Source organism: Lupinus angustifolius, chromosome LG12, assembly GCF_001865875.1.
Source record: "Lupinus angustifolius cultivar Tanjil chromosome LG12, LupAngTanjil_v1.0, whole genome shotgun sequence".
Classification (NCBI taxonomy): domain Eukaryota; kingdom Viridiplantae; phylum Streptophyta; class Magnoliopsida; order Fabales; family Fabaceae; genus Lupinus; species Lupinus angustifolius.
In genome coordinates this window covers 14,396,755-14,413,668 of record NC_032020.1, presented here as the reverse complement: position 1 = coordinate 14,413,668, position 16,914 = coordinate 14,396,755, and the positions used below count along the sequence as shown (strand labels likewise).

General features: G+C 33.2%; 1 long non-coding RNA gene across 1 annotated transcript in view; it reads left to right on the top strand.

Moving 5' to 3' along the window:
* The window catches only part of LOC109362108, an 18,518-nt gene continuing 1,949 nt past the window's right edge, over positions 346 to 16,914 (top strand). The window contains exons 1-2 of the long non-coding RNA XR_002109351.1: positions 346 to 555; positions 3,801 to 3,806. This is a non-coding gene — a long non-coding RNA (uncharacterized LOC109362108). The remainder of the gene's footprint in view (positions 556 to 3,800; positions 3,807 to 16,914) is intronic.

Sequence of the window (16,914 nt, the reverse complement as noted above, 5' to 3'; positions counted from 1 at the left end):
ACTATTGCCCTTAGAACGAGGATCACTCATGACGGTAACCTGACTTGACTCACTAGAGATCCCAAGAAATAAGTTCAATGAGTAATAACAAGTTGTGAAGTGATATGAGAATGAACATGCTATAAAATTATGAGAAACATGATTTTTGCAGCATATGTAAGGATGAGTTAAACTCTTAATAAGATCTATACTCCAATTAGAGTGGAGTACCTACACTACGTGAGTACTCTTGATAGACTCACATATATGAATGTGGAAGTGGGGGCTGCTTCCTATGAAATTTTGGGCCTAAATTTCTAGAGCGTTCACTATACTGGGATAAACGTGCATGACTTTAATGCATGAGCTTTACATAATACACCTTTAAAAAGGTTGTGTGTGGTTTGATGTTGGAGATAGAGTTCAAGACTACGAGTCACTCTAGTAAAATCTGGATCTTATTCACTATGCAAATGTTCAAGTCGCATTACACCTTTGTTTATGCGCAATATTATTGAGACCACATAAATTCCCGGAAATCGTTTTTTAATTTCAAGTGGGTGATTGTTGGAATTTGTTTGAAAAATGATGAGTTTTAATGTGGTTTAAATGCACATTAATGTGGCCATTAATGGGGATTCTTGAGGATGTGAAATGAAAAAACTCCCAAAGTCCCACATTGCTTGGATGAGGGAAGTTGAAAGGCTTTATAAGCCTTAAGTTGCAACCTTGAGGTATGCCCCAAGGGGTACAATGAGTTTTGTGAGTAGGTTAGGACTCACACAAACAAAACCCCTCCACACGCGCGCACACCACACTCTCCTCCACTGTCCTGTCGACTCGATTCGTGTTCGTGTTCGGGTTGGGTTTGGCCCAACATTCTTTTTAAATAAATATTTTTTGGGGCCTTTTAGACTTGGACCATTTGTTGACCAAGTCAACACATGCATACAACACAGTTTGGGTGAAAGAGTTGTGGAGGATATCAAGAATCAAGATATCCTCAGTGTTTAAGATTTTTACCATACTAAGCCCTTCAGCACCAATCTTTTTATATTAGAATGTTGACATGCTTAATTTTTTGTTACTAAATTAGCAGTGTCATTACATAGGAGCTAGATTCTACTCGTACTTGGTGGGGAGTATCTTTTGGTACTACTAATTGTATCTTCTCACCTTATTAGTAAGGAACTAATCTTTTTTGGATATGTAGCTATCTTTTTCAACAAGTGTCGCTCCTAGGAATTAAACTCTTATCTTTTTTGTCATATGAAAATCTAGTATGTTCTTATATTACTAAACCAACACTTTTTTGATATATAACCATTATGAAGTATCTTGTTATCCAACTACACAATACTAAAGGGAAATACCACATTTTTAAGGAAAACCTTAATGTGATAGTTTTAAGAATCTTTTTCTTTCATAAACTCTTGTGAACAATAAGGTGAAGCTAAATATTATAATATATATTTTTTTCAAAACTTGAATTCAAAGTTTTGCTCTAGAAGAATTAAATATGTACCACTACAAAATTATTTTTTTACATAAAAATAATGAGGAAATAAATATTTAATATTTACTAGGGAATATTTTTAATAAGTTACTGGTTTTAAATGATTGGATTAAGATTTACTAATTATCTTGTACAAATAAATTGAAAATGTCAAATTTAAAACTAAAAATCATGTAATATATTTAGAAGAGGACATCGTATTAAGAAAATGCTAGACACAAATTTATGGTTGAAGAATTAGTTTGAGGTAATTAAGGTTCAGACCATAAGTATCTTATAATGCCAATGATTATTGTTTCACCTGTATGAATAATGATTGAATTTTGACTAAAAGAAAAAGATAATGAAAAGACTTTCTTGAGCGAAGTAAAAAGGAAGTGACTAGAGATCATCTTGAAGAAAGAGAGAATTTATAGCCAAGTAAAAGAAGTGGCTATAGTGAAACCAACATTAATGCTCTTTTCCTTTAGCCACATAATCTTCAAGAGCTTTGACTATAAATAAGAGTGTTCCAAGTCATTGTAAGACACACTAAATACTTACCTTAGTGCATATTCTCTCTTCTTGTTCTAATATTGTGAGAAATATTTGAGTGTGTGAAAAATACTTGAGTGAGAGTAAAATTGGGTGTACTTGAATTTTGGGAAGTGAGGAAAACACTTGTAATTCTTTTTATCATAGTGGAATATTCTTATTTCTCTTCAGCCATGGACGTAGGCAAATTACCAAACCACATTAAATTATCCGTGTCATTTTCTCTATTATATTTTCTCCATGAATCTTTCCCTCCAACAATAATATTTGTTGGAACTTGGAAGAGTTAATCATATAACTCTAAAAAATATATTATTTTCTTATCTAAAGATAGAATTTTAGTTAATTCATTATAAATCTTAACGAAAATCTATAAAACCACCTTAAACTTTATATATTTTCTAAGTAATAAACTATTTTTTTCTTCAAATTATCTCATACTTTAATTGTTGGCTAATTGGTTATTACATAATGACAAGGTTAAATTAATAGTAATGAAAAGATATGTCAAAATTTTTATTGTAAACTTGATTGTTAGATCCTTATTATTTTATTTTATTTTATTTATATATACGAATACTACTATATTAACCAGCCACTTTGAACTCTCAAATTTACTTATCATATTCTTAATTGATTTTGTATTTTGGTTACGACTTCTTCTAGATATCAATGTAGGCTAATCTGCACTATTATTACAACAATTTCTTTTTTTGCTCTGCTTATAATTTAACAATATATTTAAATACTGACCAATTTTATAAACCAATAAAGTTTAAGATCTAATTAGGAAGAAAAAAATAGTTTGTGATAACTATTTACAAAAGACAAAATTTAGAGGTGCTTTATGGACTTTTCCTAAATTTGAATGTTGCAATTCTTGCCTATTCTTTCAATTTAATTGGTTTCTTTATTTTATATCCTTGTTACTTTTATTGTCCATACATATTTCTCCACCTTAAGCATGGAGAGCTTTACATTTATGCCACAAGAGCATAGTAAACATGTATGACCTCCGGATAATAACAAGATTATAGGCAATGAGGGGATGAAAGTATCCTTTCGTGACATAATGTTGGCAGATAGACAACCAGCCCCAGTGAGAACAAAAATGGACCTCATTGCAAAGGGTCTTGCACAGTTGGAGTTTCTAGGTGGAAATTGTTTGTTACCCTCAATAACCTTTGACGAAAGTGTGATCAAGGAGTATAGCACAGAAAGGAAAGACGCTATAATCAGAACACTTATTAGAAAAAGGCTAGGGTACAAGATTATGCGAGAGAAGTTAAAAAATATGTGGAAGCTAACAAGAGATTTTGAGATGATGGATATAGAAAATGATTATTTTATGTTCAAATTTGATCTTGTTATTGATACAGAAAAGGTTCTTGAAGGAGGTCCTTGGATGATTTTTGATCACTATGTTGCTATTACAAATTGGACTCCCGAGTTTGATTCTACAACAGCAACAGTGTCAAGAAAGATGGTATGGATAAGACAAACATGACTAAATATGCTATTTTATGATCAAAACTTTCTTCTACCAATTGCCTCATCGGTTTGTGGCCCTTTAAAAATTGACACACATACTCTGAAATTTGTAAGAGATCGTTTCACACGTATTTGTGTTGAGAATGATCTCAACAAACCAGTTATTGGGAAAGTCTGTGTGTAGGGGCATGATCATAAGGTAGAGTATGAACGTCTTCATGTCATTTGCAGTTTTTTTGGTTGCTACGAGCATGCTACTCGTAATTGTCTCAAGCCAAAGTTGGAGGTTCATGTCTCTGCAAACATGGCTTCACTAGTGCAGGAGGAAGGTCAAAGGAGCACCAATGATGGGTCAAACACCTTTAAATCTAGCATTATGATACAATCAATCCAGAAAATAATTTGGAGAAGGAAATTCCAGAAACTTCTGGTGATTGGTTAGTTGTGCAAGGGAGAAAACGAAATTCCAAGATGGGAAAGGGAGGTGCATAAAAAATGGCCACTCAATCACCATTTATTGAGAACCGTTCTAATGCATTTAGTGGAGAAAATCTCACGGTTTCCTCTTCAAATGATGAGGCCCATGTGATTCTTCAGCCAATTAATAAGAAAACACGGGAGAAGAAAAAATGCAAAGAATTGATGTTCTGACTAAGAAAACGACTACAATAAATGAGGAAGGAATTTCCAAAAATCAAAAGGGGAAGTAAATTGTAGAAACCTCATCTATGCAAAATCAAAATATTCAATGCATTAATAAGGAATCAAAATATGTGACTCGTGGAATTAAGTCCAATTTTATGGCAAAATATTTCAAAAATTCCTCTCAAAATACCAATTATGGGCTTTCTACAACAAGCAACATGGAAAAGGAAATGGGTTTTGTGGTTTTGTGGTTTTTGATCCATCACTGTCCAACATGGACTTATCTTCTAGTGGAGATGATAATTCGGGACCCACCTTAAATCTAAACCAACATGTGGAAGGGGGAACATATGTAGAGATGGCAAAATGGGCAATGTCCACGGGCACGCCTGCATAGCCCGCATTTCTTGCAAACAGGGCATACAAATTTTGTCCATTTTCCTGTTTCGCCCTGCCCATTGTGTCCGCCAAGCCCGTGAACATTTCTATTGGGCAATGTGGGCGGCCCACAAACATAATTTAAGAAAAAAATAAGAAAATTTCAAATAAGTTATGACGTAATGTGATTTTTAATTCCTAAAAAATTGTAATATAATGTGATTTGATTAACCTCATATAAAATATCAAAGTTTTTGTTAATTTTTTATCTTCAACTACTTTATCTTATTTTATTTTATTTATTATATTATTTTTTTTTAATTATTCAACAATTCCTGCCGGCCGCCCGCAAGCCCGTCAGCCCGTTTTAAAACGGGAAGGGCGTTGAATTTTGTCCGTTAAGCTAGTGTGGGCATGCCCGCGCCTACTTAAATTATTGTCGGCATTTGTGGGCACAGGCTAAACGAGTCGGGCGACCCGTTTTTCCATGTCTAAACATAGTACCTTTGGGTCTTCTAAACTGTGATACGATTGAGGCAAATGATTCTATGCATGTTCCAGCAAGATACATTTACCATGATGAGGTTATGCATAATGATTATTCTAGTCCTGAGGCTTCTCATGGAATTAGGACAACCTCTATGCATGGTTAGCTTTATGTTTCTATTTGTTAATTTCTTTTACATTATTTGTCTAGATTTTTCTTATAATTGAATTTGACGATTTTAATATCTTATCTTGGAATGTTCGTGGAGCCATCAATAAGGATGATCGTTATCATGCAAGGGAGTTAATTAGGAAATATAATCATTCTATTTTCATCCTTTTGGAAACTCATTATCAGTTTAAGAATGTTGAAGGCTTTTAGAATGGTTTAGGTTTTCAACATTGTGGAATTGTTGAAGCTTCTTCTCATGAATGTGGTATTTGGGTTCTTTGAGCTGGTGGTAGAAATATTAATACTTCTGTTATTGATACTTTTTCTCAGGCCATTTCTATTAAGTTCAAGAATGGGGGTCGAGAGTGGATCCGCACTGCTATCTATGCTAGTTCTTCTTTTTTAGTTCATGATGATCTTTGGGATCATTTGGTAACTCTACGTACCTTAGTGTCTCTTCCTTGGCTGATCCTTGGTGACTTTAATGAAATTCTTCTTCCTTCTAAGGTTAGAGGTGGTAACTTCATTATCCAAAGGGCGACCAAGTTCTCTAAGACTCTAGAGTCTTGTGGTTTAATTGATGTTGGGGCTATTGGAAGCATGTTTACTTGGTTCAGAAGAGAACAGAGTGGTCAAAACATATCCAAGCGCTTAGATAGAGCTTTGTCTAATTGTAGTTGGCGAAGAGACTTTACAAAAGCTTATGTTGAAAATCTCCTAAATCTCCATTTTGATCATTGCACTAATTTGGTTCACTATGGTGTGGTGGAGAGGTTATTACGATTATACCTTTATGTTTTCAAGCGGTTTGGTCCTCCTATGCCGACTTTTATGATGTGGTCCATCAGGCTTGGGCTTCATTTGAGAGCAACTTGTTGGTGGGCTTGCCAAGGTCAAAAAAGATTCTATGGTGTTCAACAAAAATGTGTTTGGGAACATTTTCAGAAGGAAAAGAAGAGTTGAAGCTAGAATTCGAGGTGTGCAACTCAGCTTGGAATCTTCGGATGATCAAGTTCTTGTCAGACTTGATGCTCAGTTGCGGCGAGAGTATAATACTATATTGAGGCAAGAGGATATGTTGTGGTTTCATAAATCCAGTGAGCAATAGGTGAAATTTGGTGACAAAAATACTAAATTCTTTCATACTCAGACCATTGTGAAAAGAAAAAATAATAAAATTCATGGGCCCTTCCTAGATAATGGAGAGTGGTCTACTGATCCTCTCAGGCTAAGGGATGAAGCTAATCAATATTTCCAAACCCTTTTTTGTGGTAGCAGCCATGTTAATTTGGATAATTATAAAGTGTACACTGTTGTGTTGCCTCCTACAGGTGTTGATAGGATGATTGCTCCTATTAATATGGAAGAAGTTAATAAAGTTGTCTTGGCTATGCATTATTTCAAAGCTTCTGGGCCTCATGGTTTTCAACCATTTTTCTTCCAAAAATATTGGCAAGTTGTAGAGAAAGATATTTGGAAGATGGTGCATGGTGCTTTTTACTCTGGGTCTATCGATCCTCATCTGTTAGATATTCTTGTGGCTCTTATCCCTAAAGTCAGTTCTCCTACTTCTTTAAAAGATTTGCGTCCTATTAATCTTTGCAATGTGGCTTATAAGGTGTTAACGAAGGTGCTTGAGTAGACTGAGACCCTTCTTAGATGATCTTATTGGCCCCCTTTAAAATAACTTTATCCCTAGTAGAGGAAAATCTGATAATGTCATACTTCCTTAGGAAGTCATGCATTTCATTCATAAGTCTAAGCAAAAAAAGGTGTTATGGCCTTTAAAGTTGATCTGGAAAAAGCCTATAATAGAGTTAATTGTGATTTCTTGGAGAAGACTTTGAATGACTTTGGATTTCCTACTATTATGGTTACTCTAATCATGTGGTGTGTGAAATCATGTAGTATGTCTCTTTTTTAGAACGACTCTCACTTGGACTCTTTTTGCCCAACCAGGGTCTCCACCAAGGTGACCCCATGTCTCCCTATTTATTTGTGTTATGTATGGAAAAATTATCTCTCCTCATCCAGGAGAAGGTGGACTTGGGTGTTTGACAACCTTTGAATCTATCTAGAGGTGGACCCCCAATTTCCCACTTATAGTTTGCTGATGATGCTTTTGTGTTGCAAAGCTTCTAAGACTCAAGTGAACATGTTAATCGAAACTCTTGAGGAGTTCTGTAAGGCCTCATGAATGAAAGTGAATGTGCTCTATAATTGTCTCAAATAGGAGATAAAACAACTTCATGTCTATTTGTGGGATGCGTGTTTTTTTATAATCTAGGTAACTATTTGGGAATCCCTTTTGTTTAAGGTAGGGTTCACAAATATGTCTTCAATCCTTTGATTGAGAAGATCCAACGACGTTTGAGTACGTGGAAGTCCAATTTTCTTAATAAAGCAAGCATGCTTTGTCTTGCCAAATTTGTGGTTACATCCCTGCCCATTTACACCATGTAGAGTATGTGGCTACCTTAGAGCATTTTTAATGATATTGACGGGATGACTAGGAACTTTATTTGGATGGTGCTGCTAGCAAGCGGAACCTGAACTTGGTGAATTGGGAAGTTCTCACCAGGAATAAAAAAGATGGTGGCCTTGGGATTTGTGATACCCTTTTGGTAAATATCTCTCGTTTAGGTAAGTTGAGTTGGAATTAGATTTAGGGGAGCAACAAACTTTGATGCAAGGTCATGAAAGATAAATATCTTGGAGATCAATGTATTCTTTATGCCCCGAGTAAGCCTTGCACCTCTTTTGTTTGGAGAGATATAGTTAAAGTAGCCATGGAATTGAGGAATGGCTTCAACTTCTAGATAGGAAATGGTGATTATCCCCTTTGGTATGATAATTGGTCATGATTGAGTAAGCTTTGCTATATGGTGGATTTTGTTAACATTTCCGAAACCTAGTTGCAGGTGAAGAACTTATGGAATGATCTTTTGGGGGACTTTAGCATGGTGTGCACCTTACTGCCTAACCAAGTGAATGACTTCATTCTTACTATTCCTATGTCGTCGTTTTCCAATAATTTCAGTTGTTGGATTTGGGTTGACAATACCTCAGGACGTTACACAACTAATTCAAGCTAACAATGGCTTAAAAGTAATGATGTTATTATTTGTTCTCATAACCAATGGTATTGGCTATGAAGAATACATGTCCCTGAAAAAGTTAAGTTTCTTCTTTGTGTGGAAGATGCAACAATTTAATTGAGGATCTTCTCCATACCTTTAGAGATTGCAGTAACTCATCCCTGCTTTGGCATTGCCTGAGATTCAACGAGAAAACCTTTTGGAATAACCAATCCTTTATATCTTGGATGACAATTCATGCTAGACTCTCCAATGGGCGTCTCTTCTTAGAAGGCATCTGGTGGTCTTAGAGGTGGCGTAATAATTCAGTCTTTGGAAATTCTATTTGGGATATTTCTTACGTCTCATGGAATGTCCATCACGATTTCAGAGATTGGTGTTTTATTGATACAGTGTCGAATGAAGCAATCTTGTTAAGCATTCATTGGTGTCATCTAGAAGCTGGAAGGGTAAAACTTAATATGGACGATCGTTGTAGTATGAATGATCAAACGATTGGAGGAGGTGGTGTGATCCGCAATCATGACGGTCTTTGGTTATCAGGATTTAATGGAAACTTTGGAGCTGGATCTTGTATTCTAGTTGAGCCTCTAGTCATTAAACATGGTCTTGAGTTGGCTTGGAAGTTGGGTCATTGTCAGGTGATGAGCAATATAGCATGATTGATGATTCTTGGTGCCTAATTGAATTTGTTTCACATGGTTTAGTGTTTTAGACTTTATTGGACTAATATTCCTAAAATTAGTTAATTTGGGATTATTTGACCCGATTAAATCTATTATCATGTTCAGATCACATTTGGCACTAAAGGCATTTTGGGAATTATGGAAGTCGAGGATATGTGTTGAAGTGAAGATTATATTTTTATTTTAGGAGTTGTTTTTATTGTAATTTAACTTTGGGTCCATTGTTTAGGCCCTACTCGGTTTTATGTGTGTTGGAGGGGTTAAATTCGGATTCCCCACTCCAAACACACACACTTCATTTTTTTCTCATTTTGAAATATACACATTTCCGTTTTCCCCTCTTTTTCCTCTTCTAGGGTTTCACTCCTTCTTTATTTTTAATTTTCGGTTTGTTCTTCCATTGCCATGGAAGGCTAAATTTTTAGACTAAGTTCATTTGGTAATGTATCACAACTCTTGAGGTTTTGTTATTAATGCATTTTTGGTTTCTTTATTGTTGATTTCTTCTATCTTATTTTTGAATATGGTTTTCTTAATTCCATTGCTTAGAAACTAGTTGGTTGAGTTTATCTTCACTTAGTTGATATACTCTCTCTAGTGCATGAATGCTTAGTTCGTGTGAATTTGTTAATCGTTTCATGCTTATACTGATTTGGCCTAGTTAGAGGTTTAGGTTCTGGAACTTTGAATTTATAATCGCTTAGTTAATTGATTCTCAACAAATTCGGAAGTTAATGGTTGGAATCTGAAAACATCTTTTGAAACCGATGATTGAGTTGTGAACAAACGAACCAAAGGGATTTAGCCGTTTTATTACATTGCTTAACTACTGTTTCTGAATTTGATTTATGTTCATACTATCCAAAAACAAAAACTCATTTGTGTGTGTGTGAGTATAAGGTGTTTGAAGCTTTGCTTGAAAGATAATCCTTGAGAAACGACCTATGAGTCACTTCCTAGTACTGCAGTTTTAATTGTTATATTATTTGTATCGGGTACAACTCGATCATCAGGTTACTTTAGAGAGTGACTATCTTGAAGCAATTCATCTCATTTCTGATAAGGTGTAGATTCACTTAGATACTATTTCTCGAGTACTTCATAGCATCTGTGGGTTGCTTATGAGGACTTGGGATGCTTGGCTTCAACATATCTATAGAGAGGGAAATATGATGGCAGATTACATGTGTAAACTTAGTTTGGGCCTTCATATGGATTTAACAATCTGGGATTCTCCACCTACTTGAGCACTCTCCATCCTGCAGATGGATCTTTCCCCTATGTTTTAGTTTCTTTTTATTATTTATTTCTTATGTACCAAAAAAGTATTTCTCTACCTTATTCATATGATTTTATTGTGTATACAACTTTATAATCTGACTAATTTAATTATAGCTCAAAAGGGAAAGGCATTGCTAATTTTTATTTACTTTTTCACGAGACCAAACTTTGAAGTATTATTTAAAATTCAACTCCTTAACACACAAACCACTTTATCCTTATTAATTCTTACACAATTTATAAGGAGGAGAATAACGTAGGATATTTCATGGATGGCTCAAATTGCATGTAGATTGTGCTTATAAATTGCTCTAATTCACACTCTTAATCGAACAATAGGTTGAAGCATTTCGAATCATAAAATTTTTGCTCCGACCAAATTAAAATGGATTAATGTGGAATAACCACACAAGCTAACTGAACCGTTTACTTATAATTATAAAAACGGAGAGACACTACATTGTTCTACTTCTTTCTAGTCCAAAAACGGAGACATTTTACTCCAATATAATTATACACAATTATTAATTATAGATAATTATGCTTTTCTTTATAATAATATATATTGTAAATAATTATTAATTAAATATTAAATCTTTTGATGTGACTGAACAATTTAATTAGTTAAACTGGTTAAACCTTATATGAAACTTCTTCCAATTTGATGTCTTGATCGAGTTTCATAACATCGCTTGAAATTGATTTATGGATTGATTATTATATCTGCTTTATGGGTAAATTATCTGATAAGGTTTATAAAGAATGATAATATAATCTTATATGATGTAAAAATGTTGGGATAGTAGGCTATAAGTATATACATTCGATAATCCTAAAAATTGAACTGAGCTGCTAATAATATTTTCTAATAACATATTGGAAGTTTTTCATCGCTCCTGAGAACGTATGCATAGTTGGATGAATCTCGTTAACAAGCCCATGTATTGTGCATCTCTTATTATCTATATCTCTTTCTTATATTCGATTAGTGTATTTACCCATAATTGGTATCAATACCATGATGAAAAACACAATGTCAACGAGGTTTGTGACAATGAATCTGATAACTCCCCCACTTATGATCAAACACATATGTATAAGTGTATGAAGAAATTAATAAAGTTGCCAAAAGGTTGTATTGATAGAAAAAGGTTAAATTCGCCGCATAAGAAAAGATAATTGAGCTTCAAAATGAGATAAATAAACTCAATTTTAAAATGAAACCTTGCAATTCTTTTATGCAAATTTCACATGTAATTGTGCATCTAAGAAAGTGTTAGTATTCCTTGTGAGGTGAATTCATTTATTGATTGTTTGTACAATAAAGTTGAGTGGGAGTAAATTCATCTTCATGATGTCATATGTTGAAGATAGTAAACCAGGTAAGGCCTCTATTGTCAAAGGAGACAACTTTATTCTCAATTGGTTTTTAAGGATTTTTGAAGTTAAGAATCTAAATTAAATTCCTTATGTGTTGGCTTGGGATGTCTAATGTAAACATAAGTTGTACAAAACAGGATATTGTGTACTTGATTAAAGTACAAGTATTTAATTAATTTGATAACAAATCAATTGAAAGCAACCAAACAAGCCATGTGTATTTAAATAGGACAAAGATGCATGCTGAAGGAAAGAAAGTGGAAGGAAAGAAAAGTAGTAGAAAATGAGATGATAATTTTATTGTTTGATATGATTGAAAATGGAAAGAAAGTGAGAGGAAATATATTGCATATGTATACATAGTGTATTGAAAATGACATAAGTACCCTCATTATATATATATATATATATATATATATATATAATTATATAGTATATCTAATTTTTAAATTGCAAATTACATAACTAAATACTTTATTTTTAATAATATTAATTAATATTTTTTTAAGTACCATATAAACTACGTTTAATAAAACAATATTTGTTTATATAATTGAATGAAAATTATTAACATCCTATATCTTTCTCTCACTAATGTGTCTAAAAAAATATAACTCATATTTGAAAATCACTTTTATATTTCTAATCATCTCACTTCCATATATTTGTATTTTATCTTTCTAATTTATTTATTATATGTCAATTTGTTGGTAATTTTAAGTAATTAAATTTCGTTTTTCTTTTCACTTCATCTTTTAGCATACATAATTACTATTTATTTATGAGCTCGAAAGCAACGAAAATAAACTTAAGTTAACTAATTTAACATAAAAATGAATATAGACAAAGAAATTTACTACATTGTATCAATCTTCACCCAGATTATTGTTTTTTCTGTTCATGGTGGAAGATCAAATTGAAATTTTTGATGGTTTTCCTTCCTTCCTTCATTTTCTTCCCAAACTATATATGACTATTAGGTCGAGGAGATGTTATTTCAGTAAGTGCTAAGTAAACACTTATAACTTCTTCTATTATAGTAGGATCATTCATAACTTAGTATGAGGAATCTAGTCATGGGATATGACTACATAATTTATTCAAGGGATATGCTTACGTAATTTTCTCACTTGACTGCTAATTTAAGATATATTGAAAGACCGTTAAAATTATTTTATGGTAAAAGGTTAGCATTGTTGTATCCCACTTAAGGAAATAGTTCATAGCAATCAAGTGTCTATAAAACATGTTGGCAAAAACTTCATGATTTCATATCTTCTCACTAAAGGTATATCTTCTAAGATCTTTCTGTTCGAAATTCAAAATTTATAATTAATGTGGACATCATATATTTAATACAATTATACTAGTTTATTTGACGGGTTACTAAATACGTGATCTAATTCTGACAACTCATAGAACTTCTAAATACTAATAACATATATGGACTTAATGAGTGGGTACCCAAACGGTTGGCCTATAGGAGATAATAGAAACACTATATGTTAACGCATAATAGTTACGATCCTTAACTCACCAAATCACAAATAGTTTTCTCTTCTCCTCATTAGAGAGAAAATGAAGGCCCCTTAAGGAATTCGAGATTTGGTTGAGGAAGATCATCATACCAAAGTTCTTAAAAGGCTTATGAAAGAAGTAGTAGATTTGAGAACATGAATACAACTATGTGTTTGCAACCACAGTTTTATTTTATGTGTGAAAATAATGTGATTTAACATCCTTAGAGGATTGTTTATTTAACCAATCATAATAAAAATCTAAGAAGTGGTATCAAAGATTGATTCTGAATTTTATGATTCTTCATCAAAAGTATTTTTCCCAAAATTTTTGTTTGATCACTACTTTAAATTTGGGTTTTGTGCTTCTGATGTCATCTTCAAATTAAGATTTATCTTTTAGTATAATACCCTTAATTATGAAATTTAGGGATATATTTTTCTGTGAAATCAAAGTATGATATATGATAAGTTTTTCTATCACTATGCTAGATATCATAATTAACAATGGTCATTCAACAATGCTTTCTTGAATGTTGCTATTAAAAATGAGGCGGAAGAATATCAACAACACACATTAAAGCAAGCGCTGTCAATTTGGGTAGATGGATACTACTTTAATAGCGCAATCTTGAAAAATCATTGTTGAATATCAATGATGTTAGCGCTGACTTGAATGAGTTTTATTTAAGAACGTAATTTATAGGAAGCACTATTAATGTACATCTATTCCATAACGTATGATTAAAGAAGCACTGTTGAAGATGACATAATAACAGCGCTTTCTTAAATGTGCGTTGTTGCTTGTATACAAAGTTTTACATATCATAAAAATTAATAGTGGAGTGTTTTATGCGTCTTGTCGTTTCTATGCAAAATTCTTTGTTTTCATAGAAAAATTAATTGGTTGCATACTGCCAAGGACGGCGATAACGATTCTATTTCCATTTAAATCTATAAATGTTGTGGTTCACTCCATTGTCTCCTTTTATAATTTTAGTCATGACACCCAAGGAGAAGAAGATTGGAGGAAGAAAACAGAAAGAAACCGAAAAGAATGCAATACAAGACACAAAGAAAAAGGGAAGTTTTGTAAAAAAGAATAGAAAAAAAGGCATTCCTATAAAAGAATGTATATGTCAATTTTGCAATAATCTTCAATCTCTATGTTTAATCTCTATGTCTAATTTTTTATTTCTTTCCCAACAATTCTTAACTACTACAGGCGACGATGACCCGGGTTATATGGAATATCTTAATTCTATTATGTACTTAGGGATTGATTTCTTCGACTGGTCTAGAGCACCATGAAGAAATTATTTTGTTAATTTCCTTTTTGTTGTTTTTATTTTATTTTATTTTACTATGAATAATTTACTTTGGAAGTATTTTGCCAACAATTAATGTATTTTGGGAACAACGAACTTTGGCACTTTGAAAGAAGAATGAACAATTATTTTGGATGTCAATTTCTATCTTGTTCTTATTTATTTGAATGGTTGTATTTTGGTAGTTCCATATTAAAAATACCATAAACAAATTAACAATACTTAATGTTTAATATTTTTGGGATATTTTTGCAACATTATATTTTGTGGCAACATTCAATAACCAAAAGTAACATTGTATTTTGGCAATTATGTTAATTAAGATATTAAAAAACATATATTGCGCAACTCCATGTTAAAATAAATTATTTTGATGTTGTATTTTGGCAACTTCATGTTAATTAACATATCTTAATTTATTTTCATTTTGTATTTTGACATTTAATATAATATGTTAATTTAATAGCGCAACTTTAAGAAATCGTTGTTAATTTAAATCCATTAACGGTGCAAATTGAAGAAAATGCTATTCAAGAAATGTGGAATTATGCGTTAGCTTAAATGATACAGTTTAATAACACGTAGTTAAGATAGCGCTGTCAATTAGAATCTATTCAACAACACATAGTTAAAATGCCGCTATTAATTAGAATGTATTCAAAAAAAAAAATAATCAACGAAGCATTGTTGATGTGTTTATGAATATGAGTTGTCAAAAGTTGGAGTCAACTTGGATATTTAACAGCGCTTTCTCATGCAATTGTTATGGAAGATGTAATATCAACAATGCATCCCTTAATATATGTTGTTGAAGTTGTCAAAACAATATCACATCCATTAATATGCGTTGTTGAAGAAGCCCTATCAACAACGCTTTCTAAAGAAAGTCTTATTGAATGGTTACTACATTTTAAATATCTAAAAGATGATTCAGTTTCCTCTACGCTCTCACACTTAATCGGACATAAACCTCATACTTGTAGAAACCCTCATACTCTCATAAACCTCAAAAAAGTTCATCAATGACTCCACAAGACAAGCAAATCGTTGTTCAAAAACAAAATATTTGTGGAATGACTTCCATGAAGAATGTCATTCAGGCAAGAAGTAAGAAAATGAAGATAGAAGTTCTATGGAACTCAAAAGGCCAACCATTAAACTCGAAGGGTGGAAGCACATTGGTTAGTTGCATTTGAGTTGTGGTTAAGCAAAATGTGCCGATAACATTCAACACATGGATTGATGTTAGGTTGAATGCCCTGAAAGAGCGTATTTGTTGATAAGTGCTAAACATATCTAAATTTCATACACTTTTATGGCACTTATCCTAAGCATAATTGAGAAAAACCAACTCAAAACAATACTTTTTGTATAAAACATCACAATCTTGTATATTTGTGTGTGTATTCTTTTTTATGTATTTTGTAGGATTTAGAATGCAGAAAAGAAGAGAAAAAAGATTCATGGTCAAAAAGACAAAAACGTCAAAAATCAAAGTGCTCGACTAGGCACCTAAGCATGGACCAAGCCCCGCTAAGCTGACCTGGACACCAGCCTGACCTGGACACCAGTCTGACCTGGACCAAGCTGCTCAAGCAAGCAACTAAGAGGACCTGCTTGGCCACTCAGCCTAGGACCAGACTAGTCCTGACACAGTCAGAATTCAACTTGACACGGTCACACACAAGCTTGGCACATGCCCAAGCTGCTGAACAAGCAGCTTAGCGGTCCAACCAAGCAGCTTAGCGGAGAACCTGACTCTTGACAAGATCAGCAAGCACCAGGCCATGTCCAGTCAGCACGATCAAAGCTGCTGAACAAGCAGCTTAGCGGTGCAACAGGTGTGCTAAATAATGTGCACCCAGACTTGACTTAACCATCAAGCAAACCATGAAGTCACCAATGACCTCACCTCAAGTAGCCCACCACAGGCTTTTCAGAGTAGCTCACAACTAGCCTTGGTGAGTCAAGCATAAGGAGGTGACTCAGTTCCTTGATCAAGGGACCAAACCCATGCTGAAGGGTTTGGTCAACTACTTAGCGGGGCTGACAAGCAGCTCAGCGGCCCAGAAAGAATTTCTATAAATAGAGATCATTTCACTCGAGCAAAAATAATCATTTCCACATCTAATTCACATATCTCTCACTAGAAATTCTTCTCTGAAGTTCTATCTTCGTTTTCTTGGTTTTTAGAGCTTTATTTCAAGTAAGTTTGTAATTTTAGTTTAGAATTCAAGAGGAGAAAAGGAGAAGGCAAATGAGATGCAAAAATCAATTTTTTAATCTCATTTGGAACTCAAATCATCCAATCCTTGGATGGATGGCTCATGCTCCTAACAATTTCTTCTGAATATGGTTATGTATTTATACTTCTTCTTATATTCTAAAAGATTTGAATTTTAATCATTCAAGTTGGTGCTTTG